Source organism: Cricetulus griseus, chromosome 4 (genome assembly GCF_003668045.3).
Source record: "Cricetulus griseus strain 17A/GY chromosome 4, alternate assembly CriGri-PICRH-1.0, whole genome shotgun sequence".
Taxonomy (NCBI): domain Eukaryota; kingdom Metazoa; phylum Chordata; class Mammalia; order Rodentia; family Cricetidae; genus Cricetulus; species Cricetulus griseus.
Window position 1 is genome coordinate 189,902,772 of NC_048597.1, and position 19,152 is coordinate 189,921,923.

General features: G+C 37.8%; 2 long non-coding RNA genes across 4 annotated transcripts in view; one reads left to right on the forward strand and one right to left on the reverse strand.

Moving 5' to 3' along the window:
- LOC107978101 overlaps nucleotides 1-17,042 on the forward strand; it is a 41,265-nt gene extending 24,223 nt beyond the window's left edge. For 2 of the 3 annotated variants that reach the window (XR_004769644.1, XR_003484554.2), the window contains 3 exons: nucleotides 10,735-10,816; nucleotides 15,218-15,493; nucleotides 15,911-17,042. This is a non-coding gene — a long non-coding RNA (uncharacterized LOC107978101). The remainder of the gene's footprint in view (nucleotides 1-10,734; nucleotides 10,817-15,217; nucleotides 15,494-15,910) is intronic. The other variant, XR_003484556.2, reaches the window with a different exon arrangement.
- Nucleotides 16,735-18,583, reverse strand: LOC107978102. Its single transcript, XR_003484557.2, has 2 exons — nucleotides 18,193-18,583; nucleotides 16,735-16,831 (listed from the first exon to the last, which is right to left on the reverse strand). It is a non-coding gene; the product is annotated as an uncharacterized LOC107978102 (long non-coding RNA).
- Nucleotides 18,584-19,152: the final 569 nt, after the last annotated feature.

Genomic DNA, 19,152 nt, shown 5'->3' on the forward strand with positions numbered 1-19,152 from the left:
TGCTGAATATGTGGTCGATTTTAGAGAAGGTTCTATGTGGCACTGAGAAGAAGGTATATTCTTTTTGTTTGGATGAAATGTTCTATAGATGTCTGTTAATCCCAATTGGGTCATAACTTCTGTTAGTTCTTTTGTTCTTTGTTAAGTTTCTGTCTGGTCATCCTGTCTAGTGGTGAGAGCGGGTGTTGAAGTCTCCCTCTATTAAGTGTGTAAGGTTTTATGTGTGATTTGAGTTTTAGTAATGTTTCTTTTGTGAACATGGGTGCCTTTGTATTTGGGGCATAGATGTTCAGAATTGAGACTTAATCCTGATAGATTTTTCCTGTGATGAGTATGAAATGCCTTTCTTCATCTCTTTTGATTGATTTTAGTTTAAATTCTAATTTGTTAGATATTAGAATAGCTACACCAGCTTGTTTCTTGGGTCCATTAGATTTGAAAATCTTATCCCAACCCTTTACTCTGAGGTAACATCTGTTTTGAAGTTGAGGTGTGTTTCTTGTATTCAGCAGAAGGATAGATTCTGTCTTCATATCCATTCTGTTAACCTGTGTATTTTTATAGATGAGTTAAGACCATTAATATCGAGGGAAATTAAGGACTATTGAGTTTTAATTCTTGTTTGTTTTGGATTTGTTGTTGTTGGTGGCATTGTGTATAGATTTACTCTGCTGTTTATTTTGGTGTTTGGTAAAGTGAAATGATCTATTGCCTATGTTTCTGTGAGTGTGGTTAACTTCCTTAGGTTGGAGTTTTCCTTCCAGTACTTTCTGTAGGGCTGGATTAGTTTAAACATATTGTTTAAACCTGGTATTGTCATGGAATATCTTGTTTTCTACATATATAGTGATTGAAAGCTTTGCTGAGTATAGTAGTCTGAGCTGGCATCCATGGTCTCTTATTGTTTGTAGAATATCTATTCAAGACCTTCTGACTTTCAGAGTTTCCATGGAGAAGTCAGTTGTAATTCTGATAGGTTTGCCCTCATATGTTACTTGGCTTTTTTCATTTGCTGCTCTTAATATTCTTTCTTTATTCTGTATATTTGGTGCTTTGATTATTATGTGGTGAGGGGACTTTTGTTGTGGTCTACTCTATTTGGTTTTCTGTAAGCTTCTTATACTTTCACTGGCATGTCTTTCTTCAGGTTAGAAAGTTTTCTTCTATGATTTTGTTGAATATGTTTTCTGCCCCTTTGAGGTAGGCTTCTTCACCTTCTTCTATACATGTTATTCTTAGGTTTTGTCTTTTATGGCATCCCATATTTCCTGGATATTTTGTGTTAGAGATTTGTTGGATTTAAGTTTTTCTTTGGTTGATGAATCTATTTCTCCTAGTGTATCTTCAATGCCTGAAATTCTCTCTTCCATCTCTTGTATTCTGTTGGTTATGCTTGCATCTGTAGTTCCTGATCATTTACCCATCTTTTCTAATTCCAGCATTCTCTCAGACTGTGTTTTTTTATTGTCTCTATTTCAGCTTTCAAACTTTGCACTGTGTGAATTTTTTCTTGCAATTTTTTGTTTGTCTTTTTCTCCATTTCTTGAATTCTTTTGTTTGTTTTTTCTTCCATTTCTTTAAATGATTTTCTCATTTCCTCTTTTAGGGTCTCTATCATCTTCATGAAGTTGTTTTTAGGGTCATTCTCTTCTGCTTCATCTGTGTTGAGATGTTCAGGTCTTGCTGGTCTTGCTCCCTAGACTCTGGTGGTGTCATCTGTTGTTGAATGTGTTCTTATATTGTTGTCTTCCCATCCCTTCTTTCAGTGGGTGCAGGTGGGGTCTCTTCCTCTCCTGGTTGGTACAGGTGCAAGGTTCTCTTCCGGTGGGTGCAAGCAGGTTCATTATTTCGATGGGTCTCAAGATTGGTTCGGGTGGTTCTGAGACACTCCCTTTCCTGGTGGGTGGAGGCAGGACTAGCACTTTGATGCCAGTAGACTCTGGATGACTTGATCCGCCTGGGTGCAAGTTGCTCTGCCCGCAGTAAGTCCCCAGGCCAGTAGATCCCAAAGAGCCCCTCCTGATTTCCTATCACCACCTATGTATTCTTTTTCTTAATTAATTAATTAATTAATTAACTAACTAATAATTAGTAGGTGTACTCTAACTGCATGTATGCCTGCATGCCAGAGGAGGGCATCAGACCCCATTGTAGATGGTTGTGAGCCAACATGTGGTTGGTGGAACTTGAACTCAGGACCTCTGGAAGAGCAGCCAATGCTGTTAACCACTGAGCCATCTCTCCAGTCCAGTATGACATATGTGTTCTTAACTAGCTCTAAAATAAGCTAGCTTTTATATCAGTTCCAGGTATTCATAAAATGTTACTGCACAAGAAGGAGTGGTGGTAAGAGTGAGCTTTATAATGATATGCATTTTATTAACTTTGCCCTTTAGGCCCTCTGGTCTTAACTTTGAGATATGCAACTCCATCTTTTTGGTGAAACATTTTCTTTTTTTTTCTCTTTTTATTATTATTATTATTATTATTATTATTATTATTATTATTATTATTATTAATTCAAGTTAGGGAACAGGCTTGTTTCACATGTAATTCCCCTCTCCCTCTCCCTCCCCTCACCCCCATTCCTTCTCCCCCACCTCCAACCTACCCCCCACCCCATCCACCCACCACTCCCCAGGCAGGGTAGGGCCCCCAACCGGGGCTCCACCAAGTCCACCAAATCTTCCTGTGCTGGGCCTAGGCCCCTCCCCATGTGTTCAGAGACAGAGCGAATCCCTTCAAGTGGGATGGGCTCTCGATTGGTGAAACATTTTCATAGAAATCTGGACTGGAAGAGCAGTGATGTCCCTACTCTCCGGCCTGTCCATAGCCAGTCTTCCATCAGTAGCTGCACACACCGTGTGCATCATGGACCAGGTTTCCTGATTTTCTTCATTAGCGTTCCCGGAGTTATCCATTTCCAATTTAAGTAATGAGTGTTAACAGAGGTGCAGAAGGTTTAATATTAAAACATATGATATTTATATATTAGGTCACGAGGAACAGAGGGGAATAAGGCTACAAAGGAAGAAATAGGAATATGGGGAGTGGAAGCTTTAATGAAGAGGAGGGAGGTAATTACAGAAGGGTGAGAGTTGATAACAATTAAGGTTGTCTGAAAATTTCACATGGAATTACAAATATTGCATATAATTCTATATATACACACACACATAGTTTTCTTACTTTTAAAAAACACTTTGTTTTTGGCCAAGAGAATGATCTTTCATTACAGAATAATAGAGTAAGACATCGTGGCAATTATTTTCCATAGCAATTCCGTAAAGACCATTACTCAAAACCTGAGGGATTTAGACTAGAGATAGTTTGCTGGGATTGATGTAGTGATGTAATTGGATCTAAGTGACTCTTTGCAGAATTGTATGTGTATTAGTAAAGCATTGAGAAGATATGATGATTGATAGAGAGAACTCATACTTCAGGTAGATTTTCTTAGCACTTTATACCCACTGTTTATGGAATCACTGTCATGGTCCTTAGTTGACCGCACGTCAATTACACTAATGAAATTACAGTGGCAAGAATGATACAGATACTCCTCAATTAAACCATTTTAATAATCCCTGATTTTATTCTAACCACATGGGAAGGTTAAAAATTCCAAAGATTTATAGTCCTTAGGATTTTTCACTTTGAATTTTACCTTTTACTCTTTTCTTTGCATCAATCCTACAGAAACTTTCCCAAACTCTGTATTTAGGAGTTTTAAAAACATAAGCAATGGCAGGTTATCAGAGAAGTTCTGTAACTAACATTTACATACAAGTAATGAAGAAATTTTCAGTGGGCTAATAGGAACTTTGTAAGGGAAGATGCCCCGTGGAAATGGCCAGCTGTTGTCCCATCTGGGCAGTGTCTAGGAGAGAAGATTGAAGGGAGAATGTGTTCTTCATAGTTTGAGAAGACTGTTGTTTGTGCCTCTGTGGTTGGCTCTGTTGTGTTTAGTCTCTGTGGTCCTGGGAAGGTGATTTGGTCTTGTTCTTGTTTGGTGAGACACACAGGCTGTCAGCCACACTTGGGGGAGTTTTCAGGGTATCATTTCATGTTTTATGTATGGCTGGTGTCCAAAGGTAGAAATGAGCTAATACACTTTATTATAGGAGGTTGCCTTTAAAGAGTTCTTATTCCTAATGCTTCAGTCAGAACAGAAGTTAGTGTGTGGAAAGACTACAAGTTCCAGGGGAAGTGGGAAAGATCATTGCCTGCTGTGTCAGATGCTCCATGTAATCCTGAGGTTTTTTGCCAAGGGCCTCTGAGTGGGAGAAGCTGTTCTTGGAAGGAGTAATGGCATGGGCTCATGGCTGCATACACTGTTCAATTTTACTTTCAGAATGCAAACATTACTTAATGAGTTAAAAGGGCACAGGAAGACCTTATGCCATTATGCAAACTCCAGGTGAAGAAAGTGGCACCATGATTATTTCTTTTTCTTAATGAACAGACATGTCTCCTGAGAGTTGAGGTGTGGATGCAGGAGCCATTTTAGGTCTGGAGGCTCAACTTGTTCATCTGTGGTGACCCCTTGATAATGTTTTAGAGGAACAGGCTGCGATTTCTTTCATTAAAAAGATGTACTAAGATGTACTAAGAAAAAGGCACACATTTTTTTTTTCTAGCTGCTGGTGTAATACAGAGATGATCACTGTGATTTAGGGGTTCTTCTGATGTCAGGAAACTAGACTGATGCTTTCACTGGACAGATGGAAGGCAGGGTTCCCAGTTAGGTTATAGAAGAGATGCTGCCAGAAAGGCCACAAGGGGGGATGGTATTCGGGGATAAGGTGATGACAGTCTGGAGCCATTGGGTGCTTGTGAGACTAGCAAGGCAGAGATAGTTAGATTTCTGATGATGGCTGTGGATTGGCTGTAGGTTGGCTATTGAATAATTTTAGTTGGTTCAGAGGTACACGGACAGTCCCTAGTTGTCTAGTATCTGACACTGGGGTAATACACAATAGACCTGAGTGTGAAAAAAATCTTCAGGGAAGTGGGTAAGGAATTAATTATTTATATTAGAAAGACATCTTTATCCACCAAAGACATAAAATTGTATTGAGAAAACATTAAAATTGATGACACTATTAAGTTCTGAAGAATCACTAAGAGTAGTGACAATAGCTTGTAATGCTTAGGGATATCCCATTGGCCAACAACTCAAAAAAGAGTAACCTATTCCTGGCACTGGAGCCTTTATTTGCTTGCATATGCTGTCTGATTGGGGTATTGTCTCCTATTCTATTGTAGATTTGCTCCACTAAATTATGTTTATGTGTATATATTTTAGGAAGCTTCTATAGCAGAAGGTTTCCATATAGATTTTTCAAATGTCCTTTAGTGTTAGTTATCCCTTCTCATAATCCCTCTTTTACCCTGCCTTCCATATCTCATCCCCAGTACATCCCTTCTTTCCCCAATTATTCTCCTTTAGCCCTGTATGCCACTATGTTTTGTCTCCCCTTCTCTTGAAATCCTCCCATGGCCCTCTACTAATTTCGTCTGTGGGTATTCTAAATACAACATGCTTATCTTGAAAGTCAGAGCTATAACCACATATGAGAGAAAAGATGCTGTACTTCTCTCTGTCTGTGTTACCTAACTTAGGATGGTTGTTTCTTGCCTCAGACATTTATCTGAGAAATCCAGAACTTAAAGGTAAGACCACATTGTTGAAGATACTACAATGGACTCATGGAATATAGAGAAACCAAACAGGTTCTTTCTTGGAAACTGCATTCCCAGTGGCTAGCTTTCATAGTGCTAAATGCTCCATGATACCAGGGGAGAAAAGTAACCATCAGTCTCACCCGGCTGTGACCACTGAAGGTTACAAGGGTTGGCCTGACAAGATAGAGATGCCCAAGGCTACAATAGTGCTATGAATGTTATGGGAGTAACCAACCACTTTATGATCTAAGGCCCACTCCAGATGGAACCCGTTTCTGGCACTATTAATGGGACTAAGAATGTGTGGTCAGATAGGCCATAGATCTAGAGGAGAGCCTAATACTAATTTGCCAGATAGACATAGTATTAAAACAACTCCTGATGACGTACTGGTTTATCTGTAGATCATTGCATCTCGCAAGCCTTATCAAAGAAGCTTCTTCCTGCAGTGGATGATGATTAACACAGAGATCTTCTATAGGTGGAGTTTCTTTGTGTCTGGGAAGTTGCTCACAAATAACTACACATATACTTATTATCAATTATAAATGCTTGGCTTATAGCTTAGGCTGGTTACTAGCTAACTGAGTCTTACATTTTAAATTAACCTATATTTCTTATCTACCCTCTGCCATATGATGATACCTTCTTTCAACATGGCACATTCATCTTGCTTCTTTCCTTGTCTGTTTTAACTCCTGAGACTCTGCCTTCTTCCCAGCATTACTCTGCCCTGAAAATCTTGCCTCCTCTTCTCCTCCTCACATTCTGCCAGCTCCCTCTCCCCTACCCTCATGCTCCCAATTAGCTTAGGAGATCCTGGCCCTTCCCATTCTCTGGGGACCATGCCTTTTTCTCTTAGAGTCCTTCTTGTTTCCTAGTCCCTTTGGTGAAGAGGATTGTATGCTGGTAATCCTTTGTTCTATGTCTAAAATTCATAAGAGTGAGTACATACCATGTTTGTCTTTTTGTGACTGGGTTACCTCACTTAGGATGTTTCTTCTAGTTCCATCCATTTGCCTGCAAATTTCAAGATTCCGTTGCTTTTTTTCTGCTGAGTAGTACTCCATTGTGTAAATGTACCACATTTTCTCTATTCATTCTTCAGTTGAGAGGCATCTAGGTTGCTTCCAGGTTCTGGCTATTACAAACAATGCTGATATGAATATGGTTGAACATATGTCCTTCTTGTATGAATGTGCATTATTTGGGTATATGCCCAAGAGAGGAATTGCTGGATCTTGAGGTAGACTGATTCCCATTTTTCTGAGCAACCGTCATACTGATTTCCAAAGTGGTCTTACAAGTTTGCACTCCCACCAGCAATGGAGGAGTGTTCCTTTTTTCTCCACATTCTCTCCAGCATAGATTGTCATTGGTGTTTTTTATTTTATCCATTCCAGCCTGTGTAAGATGGTATCTCAGAGTTGTTTTGAGTTGCATTTCTCTGATGGCTAAGGATTTTGAGCACTTTCTTAAATGTCTTTCAGCATTTTAGATTCTTCTGTTGAGAATTCTCTATTTAGTTCAGTGCCCCACTTTTTAATTTCATTGATTGGTGTTTTGGTGGCTAGCTTCTTGAGTTCATTGTATATTTTGGAAATCAGCCCTCTGTCAGATGTGAGGTTGGTGAAGATCTTTTCCCATTCTGTGGGCTGTCGTTTTGTCTTACTGACTGTGTCCTTTGCCTTACAGAAGCTTCTTAGTTTCAGGAGCTCCCATTTATTAACAGTAGATCTCAATGTTTATGCTACTGGTGTTATGTTCAGGAAGCAGTCTCCTGTACCAATATGTTCAAGGGTATCTCCCACTTTCTCTTCTAGAATATTCAGTGTGGCTGGATTTATGTTGAGATTTTTGATCCATTTGGACTTAAGTTTTGTGTATGGTGACAGATAGATTCATATCTGTTTATATAGCATAAACATTGCTGAAGATGCTATCTTTTTTCCATTGTATAGATTTAGCATCTTTGTCGAAAATCAGGTGTTCAAATGTGTGTGGGTTAATATCACAATTTTCAATTCCATTCCATTTGTCTATCTGTCTATTTTTGTGCCAATACCATGCTGTTTTCAGGACTATGGCTCTAAAATAGAGTTTGAAGTCAGGGATGGTGATGCCTCCAGAGGTTCCTTTGTTGTACAGGGTTGTTTTGGTTATCCTGGGTTTTTTGTTTTTCCATATAAAGTTGAGTATTGTTCTTTCAAGGTCTGTGAAGAACTGTCTTGGGATTTTGATGGGGATTGCAGAAAGTCATTTCTTACATCTATATCCCATAGGTATGGCTAATATTTTTTTTTCCTAGCAGACTCAATGTTTTAGGTTTGGTGTTTAGGTATTTGATCCATTTGGAGTTAGTTTATTTTCTTTTCTTTTTTTGGTTTTCGAGACAGGGTTTCTCTGTGGCTTTGGAGGCTGACCTGGAACTAGCTCTTGTAGACCAGGCTGGTCTCAAACTCAGAGATTCACCTACCTCTGCCTCCCGAGTGCTAGGATTAAAGGCATGCACTACCACCACCCGGCTGGAGTTAGTTTTTATGAAAGGTGATAGATACAGGTCTAACTTCATTCTTCTGCATGTGGACATTCAGTTTTCTCAGCACCATTTGTTGAAGACGATTTTTCTCCAACATATGTTTGTTAGCATCTTTGTTGAATATTAGATGGCTGTAGTTATTTGCACTCATGTTTGTGTCTTTAATTTTGTTCCATTGCTCTACACGTCTGTTTTGTTCTAGTACCATGTTGTTTTTGTTACTTTAGCTTTGTAATATATCTTGAGATCTAGAATGGTAATCCTTCCAGCATTGTTCTTTAAAAAATAAGGAAATCTTCAAAAAAACCATCAAAAAATCTTTATTGTAATAATGTCCTGGAAATGCCTCACTGGAACTGTTGAAATCTTTGCTGGAAAATTTGAATTGAATGTCCTTTTTTACCTGTAATAAGTCTTTTTCTGTTCCACCAGCAGGCTTCCAAATAATGACACAAGAGACTTATTATTACTTATGAAAGCTCGGCCTATAGCTTAGGTTTGTTACTAACTAGTTCTTATAACTTAAATTAACCCATTTCTATTAGCCTACATGTTGCCATGTGGCTTGTGGCTGTTACCTCTCCTCCTGCATATCCTACTTCCTCTGTGTCTGGTTGGAGACTCCACCTTTCTTCCTCTCAGTTGTTCCTTTCTGCCTGGAAGTCCCACCTATACCTCCTGACTACAATGTGTAAGACCTCTGAGATATGATCCAGAGACCTAACCTAAGAATCCACAGGGTAGTACAAGGTACTTAAATAAACACTTAAGAGTTTTCCTATGACATTAAAGTGGAAAGTGCTGACATAAAAACGTGAGGGGTATTTAGAACTTCAGAAAGATAGTACCAGAGATGGAATTATACTTGATGAATCACTGTCAATATGTCAAAAGCACACAGTTAAAAACAAAACAAAACACATTAACAAGACAATTTATATACAAGTTAAATTATTCAAAGGAGAAAAATGAACTCACCTACAAAGACAAATGCATCAAAATTACATCACCACTTTCATAAATAACAGTCAAAATCAAGAAAGTATGAGATGATATGTTTTAAAGCCTAAAAGTAAATAAATACCAACCAAGATTGCCATATTCCACAATGGTAGCTTTGACAGATATAGGGCATTTCAAGACAAGCCAAAACTAAGACAGTTCATGATCATTAAGATATCTAGCAATGCTAGAAGAAGAAAGATAACTCTCTGTCATGAAAGCCTAGGAAAGAATATGTTTCTTGATGGGAATGGTTGAATAAAGGAGAGTTATAAAGGAATCCATCATGTTCAACACAGTAAACCAACAAATGTCTGAAACTAATAAGGGGGAAGGTAAGGAACAGTTAGCAATCCAATGAACCAGAAGAAACAACACCTAACTATAGGAATTACTCAGAATATTTCAACTGTAACCTAACATGTAAAGGTCTCAGTTCACTAGTGAGATGCAGACTGACTGATTAGATAAACAAACAAACAAACGAACAAACACCCCCCCAAAAAAAAACTAGACCCACCTTTCTATTGTCTGTAAGAAGCACACTTTACTGGCACAAAACCAGACATGCAGTTCAGTGGAATGAACTAGAGGATCAAGAAATAGCCCATTCAATTACAGGCACCTAATTTTTGACAAAGCTGTCAAAAAATATGTTTGAAAAAGACAGCTTCTTTAAAAAAAAACAAAAAAACAAAAAAACCAGTGCTGGGGAAATTGGAAATCCACACAAAGAACAACCAGCCTAGATCTGTATCTCTCAACCTGTACAAAAATCAATTCAAAATGGATCAAAAACAATATGAAACCTGAAATTTCAAAACTGTGGGAATAGAGAACATACTTCAAGATAGAGGGACATGCATGAATTTTCTGAAAGGGACTTCAATAGCATAGGTAATGATCTCATGTATTGACAAAGGGGACTTAATGACCTTAAGAAGTTTCTGCACAGCAAATGAAGCAGTCCCTGTTCATCTAGTGCATGTATGTGAGTGTGACCAGAAGGTGAGGGACAAAGAAGTAGAAACCAGAGGTCAGTATAAATAGATGTCCCCCAGTAAAGGACATGGACACTGAGTAACTTTTTCAAGATTGATGGTGTTGCCAGAGTTTGAAGTCAGGCAATGCATAGTCACCAACAATTATTTTAAAAATTAATGCCTTCTTAAGTACTCAAATATTACCACCATACTTGGAATTCCCTTCCCCACCCTCATACATAAATTTTACCCATTTTAATTATAGAATTTTGTAGTTCAATAAAACTACAATCTATTGTGCTTTACCGTTAACAGACCTTGTTTCTTATATGCACTGGCAAACATCTTACAATTTATTCATGTATTTATAACTCATTTATTGCTAATCTGACTTTAAGGAATTTAAGCATATCTATTGTTACTCTATCATAATGATATTTATGTATGATTACTCTTTTCCAGACATTTTAAAAGTTCATTATATTCCATTTCTAACTTAATCCTAGCAATTTTTTTTTATAGATCCCACGTTACAGGTGAGAACACTTTCATGTAAGAGGCTTGAGTGACTTGCCTAAGGGCAGAAAGAAGTGCAAATGGAGAGGTGGGTGTATAGCTTTCCTGTTATTTCATTATACTTTCCAATTTGTTGATGTTGGTATGCAGAAGACAGTTAAGTTTGGCTAATTATTTTGAAATCACTTCCTCCTTTGTTTTTCTCACTTTTAAACTTCCTGGTAAACCCATCTTAAGAAGTGTGCTGCAAGGAAGGTGTGTATAAGTCCCAAGACAACAGTGAGCAAAGTTTAAAATGAGTCAGTGTGACTCCCTGGTGAATCGTGGGGGTGAAGGGAGCCAAGAATTCAGAACATAGCCTGGGGAACTTCTAGCCATCTGGTTAGAGTTGTTAGAATGCCTGGTGACTGCTATAGTAGGACAAGATTCTTGCACCCAGATCTTATCTTTGGCTGCAGAAGGTTCAGGGGGCTGTGGTCTGCCCATCTCACTTCCAATTGCACACAGATGCTTCTGTAGAAGTGCCTGCTCCATGGCACGGTAGTTAGGCAGGCGTTTCTCTTGGGTTTTGGAGGATGTCTTTATCCTAGAGTGAGTCCACATAGGTCCAGTTCAATTGGCTCAACCTGGCACAATTTGCCTGATGACTGGACTATTGACCAGGACTGTGACTATTCATATATATATGATTTCCTGGGGAATTGTCAGTGTTTAAGATTGATTGGGCCAATGTGAAATAAAAGAGTTTCATTCTAGGGCAGGATGGAGGGAACATATTTTTCTCTGAGTGATTTTGGGTGCACATGTGAAAAAGCTGGAACAGTGGTAGATGTTTGTAGACATGGAGAAAAATTGGACTAAAGGTTAAACAAATGGTCCAGTTTGAAATTGAGAGGAGAAAAAGGAAGCAAGAAGCCTGATCAAGTAATGCCTGAATCCCCTTTGCTTTTAAAATTATATAAGCAAATAAATAAGTTTGATATTTCCCTTTATTGCTAAAGGGGTTAGAAGAGAAAAAATGGGAGGCTGATATTTTGTCCATTTATTGGTAGTAAATTCTCTGCTCTTTCTCCTCTCTGAGGTTCCCATTCTCAGACATTACATTTTTTTTTTAAATGAAGCATTAGCAAGCCTAAACTTTGATCAGTAGAACTGCTACTGTAGGAGTGTTCTGACTTGTCTTGGACTACATGGTAGCACTGGACACATGTCACATCTCTTGGGTGCTTGAAAAGCTACTGAGCTTGAGGAAGTAAATCTTAAATTTCACTTTAAAAATCACTTTAAGATTAAATTTAAACAGTTTCTTGTAGTTAGTAGTATACACACAGATTGCAGAGAATATTAGCACATTGTTTTCTGTGGCTTGAATGTGTTCCTTCAAAATTCATTAGTTGAAACATTGAGCCTCAATTTGGTGCTGCTTGGTGCTCCAGTGAAGTCCAGCATACTCTACTGTGTTCAATATCTCCTCTGGCTGTCCGAGATGAAATTGCCGTTTCTGGAGCCATGAGCCTCAGTACTTTTCTTGGTGCCCCTTGTCCAACACCATCTCCAACTCATTTCTCCCAGGTTCTTGAAGTGATTGCTATCTGCCAATAACCCTCCCCATCTCACTGCTGACTTAGCACCATGGCCATTCAACTCCCTTCTTTCAGCACCATTTATTTTTTTCTGCTTTCACCAGAGCAAAGAAACAATGCTGGGGAAAAGCTTATAGCCAGGACAACTGGTTTCCTTGGAATCTGGAATACTTTGAACTGACCCTCAGCTCTGCCCCACAGTCAGCACTGCTTCCCTCTCAGGGAGAGTTGCCCTTATTTGTACTTTCTTTTCCTTCTATATTCCCCACCTTTCAAGATGACTCTCTGAGCAAGTGATGGTGGCTTTTGCTGAACTGAGACAAAACAGATCTACCTAGAAGTGCTCTCTTCTCTTCTTCCAAATCATTTCCGTCCAGTGCATCTGCACTTTCTCTCCTTTTTAATTTCAAGACAGTGGCTTTCTTTTGATGACGGTCCATCCTTTGGTTCTTAACTCTCATCTCTAATACTTTCCTTGGTCTCTGCTCGGCCTCCCATTAACAAAAGCACTCATAAACACAACTCTCTAAAATTCCCTCTCTAGCTCAGCCATGGTAAAACTAAAATAGCATTCTTCTCTTACTGTCTCCTCTTAGTTGCCACCCACTAACTTGAAGTTCTCCCTGACCTCTTGTCTGGCTAAAGAGCTCTATCAAGATCACTCTGAATGAGTCAGCATGTCCCTGGGCACTACTCAGTTTGCCATGCCTTGTCCTCATCTTCTCAGTGTCCATGGCTTCAACCCGAGCAAGAAAGCCATGCTTCTCTTCCTGCAGTATTTTCCATTTCAGTTGTGTGACTCACAGCTCTTTGGCTTCAGTATTAGCTCATGTATTCAGAGTTTATCATCACACCATTCATTAGAGGCCTGAGAATATAAGAACCTGTATATAAAGTCTGAGAATCTGTACAAAGTGCACAACAGGGGGTGGGTCAGGTAATGACCCAGGAAGTCTGCCTGACTTTATGCATAAAATCTTGGCTCTGACACTTATTTTCCGTGGAATTTTGATCAGTTTACTTGGCCCCACTGTCCATTTCTTTATCATATAATGAGGGCAGTGGTGATTTTCTTCTAGAGTTACTGTGAGGCTTGTACTATTATATTGTGTTGCTTGTAATAGGCACTTAGTAAATGTTGGATGATACAATACTCTGAAAATTATAAAATCATTTTCTCTTTCCCAAGCCTCTCACCTGCCTGTAGGACCTTTGTACAATTGCCTAGGTGAGAGGTCCACACGCCTGATAAGCAGTAGGAGCTCCCATATCCATTCAAAGCAACATCCAGAATTTGTGATTAACATTGGCGCCTCTTCTTCTATTCATTCTTAGTAAATAACATTATCTTTATTCAGGAAAAAGATTATTGATGAAATCAGAGGTCCTGCTAAGCCACAATTACATATGAAAATTAGAATCATTATAGTAGCTCTTAGATTAAGTAATTTTACCAACAGCCCAAAACATCTTGAGCTCCCATGATACAAATTCCTGTTCATGTGTGTGAATGTTTTGTGTGCATTTGTGAGGGTGTTTGTTTATGTATGCATATGTGAGTATATATATGTACGTGTGTGTGTGTGTGTGTGTGTGTGTACATGTGTGTGTGTGTTAGCAATGGTATGTTGACTGAAATGAGGAGAAAAATAACATGTGGTATGGAAATAAAAACTCATGACTTCTATTTTCAAAGAATATCTTTAACTGCACAGGCAGCTGAAGTACATAGTGTTACAGAATCCCATGTGTCTTTCAAATTTTATAAAATGATCATGTACTACCAAAGTATTATATAAATATCTGTTATGTTCTCATGATTATTCTTGCCTCATTTTTTCTCCAAACAGGTGTTTTATGATTTTTTTCTCATACATGAATCTTCACTTTCTGCAATATTCAACTCCAGTGGTCCATGATTTTATGACTCACATTAGAGTGACTTGAAATATGGAAACAATATTCATTTCTGGCCCAGTTACTAAACAGAAGAAGTTATGGGTTCAAGAAGAAAATAAATAGCCCGGAATTCCATAGTGATCTTTTAGTGATAGATAGAGCGTTTTCACAATACCATTTATTAAGCATATGTCAGATTCCAGCCATTGGACTAAACAATTTCATGCAATATGTCATTTAAAATTCTAACCACTCTACCATGTAGCAGTAGTAGTCAGTACAAATGCCAGACAGAGGAGCTGTGCTGAAAATGTGCTCAAGTTCACATAACTAGTAAATGATAGTGTCCACATTGAAGTCATGTCCTTCTGTTTCCCAAAGCCACTGATTTTATAATTAATTACATTAAATATTTTAATATTGCAATTACAGATAATGTTTATTTTCTATTATGTCTTAATATTTTATTAAGTAGCCTATTGTATTTATATTTTATGCTTTTCTGCTTCATGAACTCTCATTTTTTAGAAGATTTTTACATGAGTAGATTTGTTAAGTTTTTTTTTCTCAGTAGACAGGAAACTTCATTACCTCATTCTTGATTATTTATCCAATGGTAACATTCAGTTTCCAACTTACAGCTAAGGGTTTATAAATCAATTTTTTGTTGTGTTCAAATTTCTTTTAGTACTATGGTTTCATTGTATGATGATCATTTTGAAGGCTGAATTTCTACAAAGCTAAGACTTTCCATATATTAGTTCTCTTAAAAGTTGAGTTCGATTCCCAGACCATACTTTCGAGCTGCCAAAATGACTTTGCAGCAACACTGAACGTTTCTGATAAATAGGGGAATGTTTAGATTGAGGCTTGTGGAGCTGGGCTGTGCACTTATCTTTCGATCCAATTTTGGTGATGTATGCATTAAGATTCCTGGCAAGGAAAACACAGTTTCTACTTGATGAAAACCTGTTTTTTTTTTTCTTGTTTTTTTTTTTTTGAAATAGACTCTCACAGAAACTCCCCAGGTATCATGAAAAGAAAACACTGAGTCCTCTGACTTTATTATTGAAGAACACAACGGGTAGTGTCTTCAACAGCAGCTTTCTGATCATGCAGGAAATGTCTTCATATGGCTGTGTCTACAGTGGCAGGGCTTGGGGAGCATTTACAATCATCATGCAATGCCTGCCTGAACATACTCCCAGAGGTCAGGAAAAGAACTTTTTTATGACCAGAGTCAGCCAAAAATGCAAAATGAAGCCATCAAGGCAGAATATTAGGTAGAGTGTTTTCTCCCTTTCTTTTCTCTCTCTCTCTCTCTCTCTCTCTCTCTCTCTCTCTCTCTCTCTCTCTTTCTTTTTATTTTGTTCTTAACACTACAGCTAATTCTGTAAAAGATTTTAAATACAACAAATATATGGAGCTCAAAACCCATAAATTTGGACAAGGAGAAAAGCATGGCCAGGAATTAATAAACCAGCACCAAGATTGATAGCCAGAAAGACTGGCTAGAGGTGACTGAGAATTCAACTCTAATTTCTTCACAGTGAGAAGAAAAACAAAAAAGATGATTATTATAAACAATGCCCACAGGTCAAAAACCAATTTAAGATGCATGGAAGAACAAGACAATAAGATGGCTCAAATGTCTGAATGAACAGAAAAATATTTTGAAGCTTTGTTTTGTGTTTTCACAGGCAGAAAGAAATACATTTCATCATGAATGGACAGATGAGTAATCTCAAAAGTGAAATGGAGCCTGGAAAAGAGGAACAAATAGAAACTGTGAAGATGAATTTTTTGTCTCATCTAGAATATTTTAAATGGATATGCTTAATATAAGATTATAAACTACAAACTAAGGAGTCAGTTAAGTGAGCAGAAATCGGCAGAGCAGGGAAATCATTTATGAACAGCCTCACAAAAACTTGGCAACCTTAGTGAGCTGTAGGGAGGTAGTGAAGAGTTCAACATTGCAAAGTGCATATAATTGGCATCACAAAAACAAAAAATAAATGAAGAAGAAAAGTATCTGAGACCATTATGATTTCCTTTTCCCCTAAAATTGTGAAAAACAAAAACTTGTGCATTCAAAAAACTGAGAAATTTCCAACGAGAAGCATGTTTTAGCTACATTCAATGATTGACATATGTGGCCCCATGTCAGGAGTATCACTTTTCTGTAAGTTTGAGACAAGGTTGGGTAACATAGTGCATCCCATCTCACACTAAAAAAGATAGGGGGAGAAACCCTCCACCTAGCGATATCATAGACAAACTGCTGAAATCAAAGATATAGAGAAAACTTCCACAGCAATCTGAGAAAATTCACCCAATATGTTCTGCTAACAATGCAGGATTTATATTTAATTGCTATCAGACGCAAGAGACAATAGCTGATCATGAAGGCAGCATGTTCAAAGTAAACCTAAGAGAAAAGAAGCTTGTTAACATGGTGTTTTGTATCTGGTGAAACCATCCTTGGAAAGGGAAGGTAAAATCAAGACGCTTTCAATCAAAGTGAAATCTAACAGATTTATTCACGACAGACCTGTACTGCAAATAACGTTGGAGGATGCTCTTAGGCCTGAGGACAAATGCTGGGCTGATACTTGGAGCTACAGAGAATATAGAACAGCAGAAGAAACAATAAATATTAGGGTAAGAGTGAAAGGCATACAATATTTTCTCTCTTTACATAGTATTTAAGGCAAACTGTAGAATACTAAATTGTGAGGTTTATGGCTTATATGGACCATTTTTAGTTAGGATAGTTTTATTCTTAGTGGGAAATAGAAGTACATATCAAAATAAAAGCTATGTGTCTGATTTTTTTTATTGTTTGCCACCAGAAAAATGCAGAGTCCACTTTGTGCTGCCTGTATGTGCATGGCTGTAATGTTCCATGGCTGTTGGAACATTAAGCAGCCATCAGTTGCCAATAGCTCCTCAGTTGGGAATGGAACTTCATGAACCCCTCCCCCATCCATGTGGGATTTTTGGCTGGCTTAATATAATGCAGGTTTGTGCATGTCTACATATTTTAAAGAAAAAATAGATTATATAATCTATGTCTGGCAAATAGTTCTTAGAGATTAAATCCATGAATAATTACATTTCTTAAAACTGAAAAAGATATCTTCTTATCAAAACACACTGTATGAAAATGGAAAGGCAAAGGCAACTGCAATAAGGTATTGACAAAACCTATTTTCCACAAGGAACTTGTATTCAGAGCATAGAGTAGTACATACTATGTCACAATAAGTAGAATACAACAATCAAAGTGAAGTATTTAAAAATCTGAACAATTTATCGGGAAAAAATTTATCAGACGGTCAATGAACTTGCTGGAAAATGTGCTGACAACCTTTAATTACTAGGGAAATATAAATTAAACCTGCAATGATATATTAAGATATTATGGAGTTATAAAATGACCAATTTCACTGAAGTTGGTCTTATGGCAAATGTCCATAAGACCATAAATGTCCATAAATGTGGGGAAAAAAACTGACCATGCCACTTCTGCTAGGTAACACTTAATTGTCAATGCAAAGACCCCAGAACTCTGTTTCGCCCTCTGGTGTTATGATTTAAGCCTCTATGTTGGTGGAAGATCTCTGGATTATTATTATGATGCACAAAAACTTTTCAATTGATGATGGGTTTAGAGAGAAATGACATTCATTCTTTTACTCCTCTGAGGCTTGGGTGCTCTTTGTTGCTGCATCCTCATTGGTCTGATTTAATAAACATTGACTTTCATTATCTACATTTCCTGGACTGAACATTCAGATGTGGAGCAATGTTATTCACTTGGTGATTTGGTTCTACCATACTTGCCAGTGTTAACCTGGTACAGTGCTGACAGACTGAATAATTATGCCTATATTCTGGCTATTTTGGAGATTTGACAACATTCATAACTATAACTGCAAATTATGGTTCTGAAGTGTTGGCTATTATGTGAACATACCTGTTCTGTCATTTGTTCTTTGTGCCTTAAGTCCTGGGAGATAAAGTCTGTCCCTTGATGTCAGCCTTGATGAAATCCGTAAAGAACAAATCTGTTACTTCCCATTTTAGAAACAGGTCATCATACAGGGTGTGTATGTATTGCCAGGATTATCTTACCAACACTGAGAATGTATTGACAGATTATGAAATTACAAGTTTCAAACCCCATTTAGATGAAGCCAGTTCTTACACATTATTTTCTAAGATGACAATTACCTCTAAACACAGCATTTCTACATTATACACATTACTTTTTTAAATTTAGTGTTGTGATTTGAGGGAGTACGTCTCCCATAGGCTCGTGTATTTGAACACCATTTGGTGGAGTTGTTTGAGGGGGTTTAGGAGGTATGGTATTGTTAGAAGTATGTCACTGGAGGAGGGCTTTGAGAGTTTAAGAATCTTTACTATCTTCAGTTTCTCTCTCTGATTAATTCTTGTGGTTCAAAATGTGAGCACCCACTTCCTACTCCTGCTGCCTCTGCCCTGCTTTTATGAACTCAAGCCCTCTGAAACTGTAAGCCAAAACAAACTCTTTTGTTTATAAGTTGCATTGATCATGGTATTTTATCACAGCAAAAGAAAACAAAGTAATACATTTAGTTTAGTCATCTTGCCTTAACATGTTAAATGGTACCCTGAAGAAATAATAACCACCCCATTTCAGAAGGTGGTGGCTGACACTTAGATATGATCTTCCAGAATCTTCAAGAAATAAACTGGGCAAAGCGACATAACAGCTATAAGAAGAGATGGGTGACATGGATACTGCTCGCTTAAGTAGCTAAGTGAAATAGGAGATATTACCCTTATTCCCAGTGAGAGGGAGTGCCAACAGCAGTCTGTGTGATCTAGAGAGGCTAGGAAAAATCTTCACTCTTAAGTTCAATAACAGAAGGAGACTCCAAGAAAATCTTCT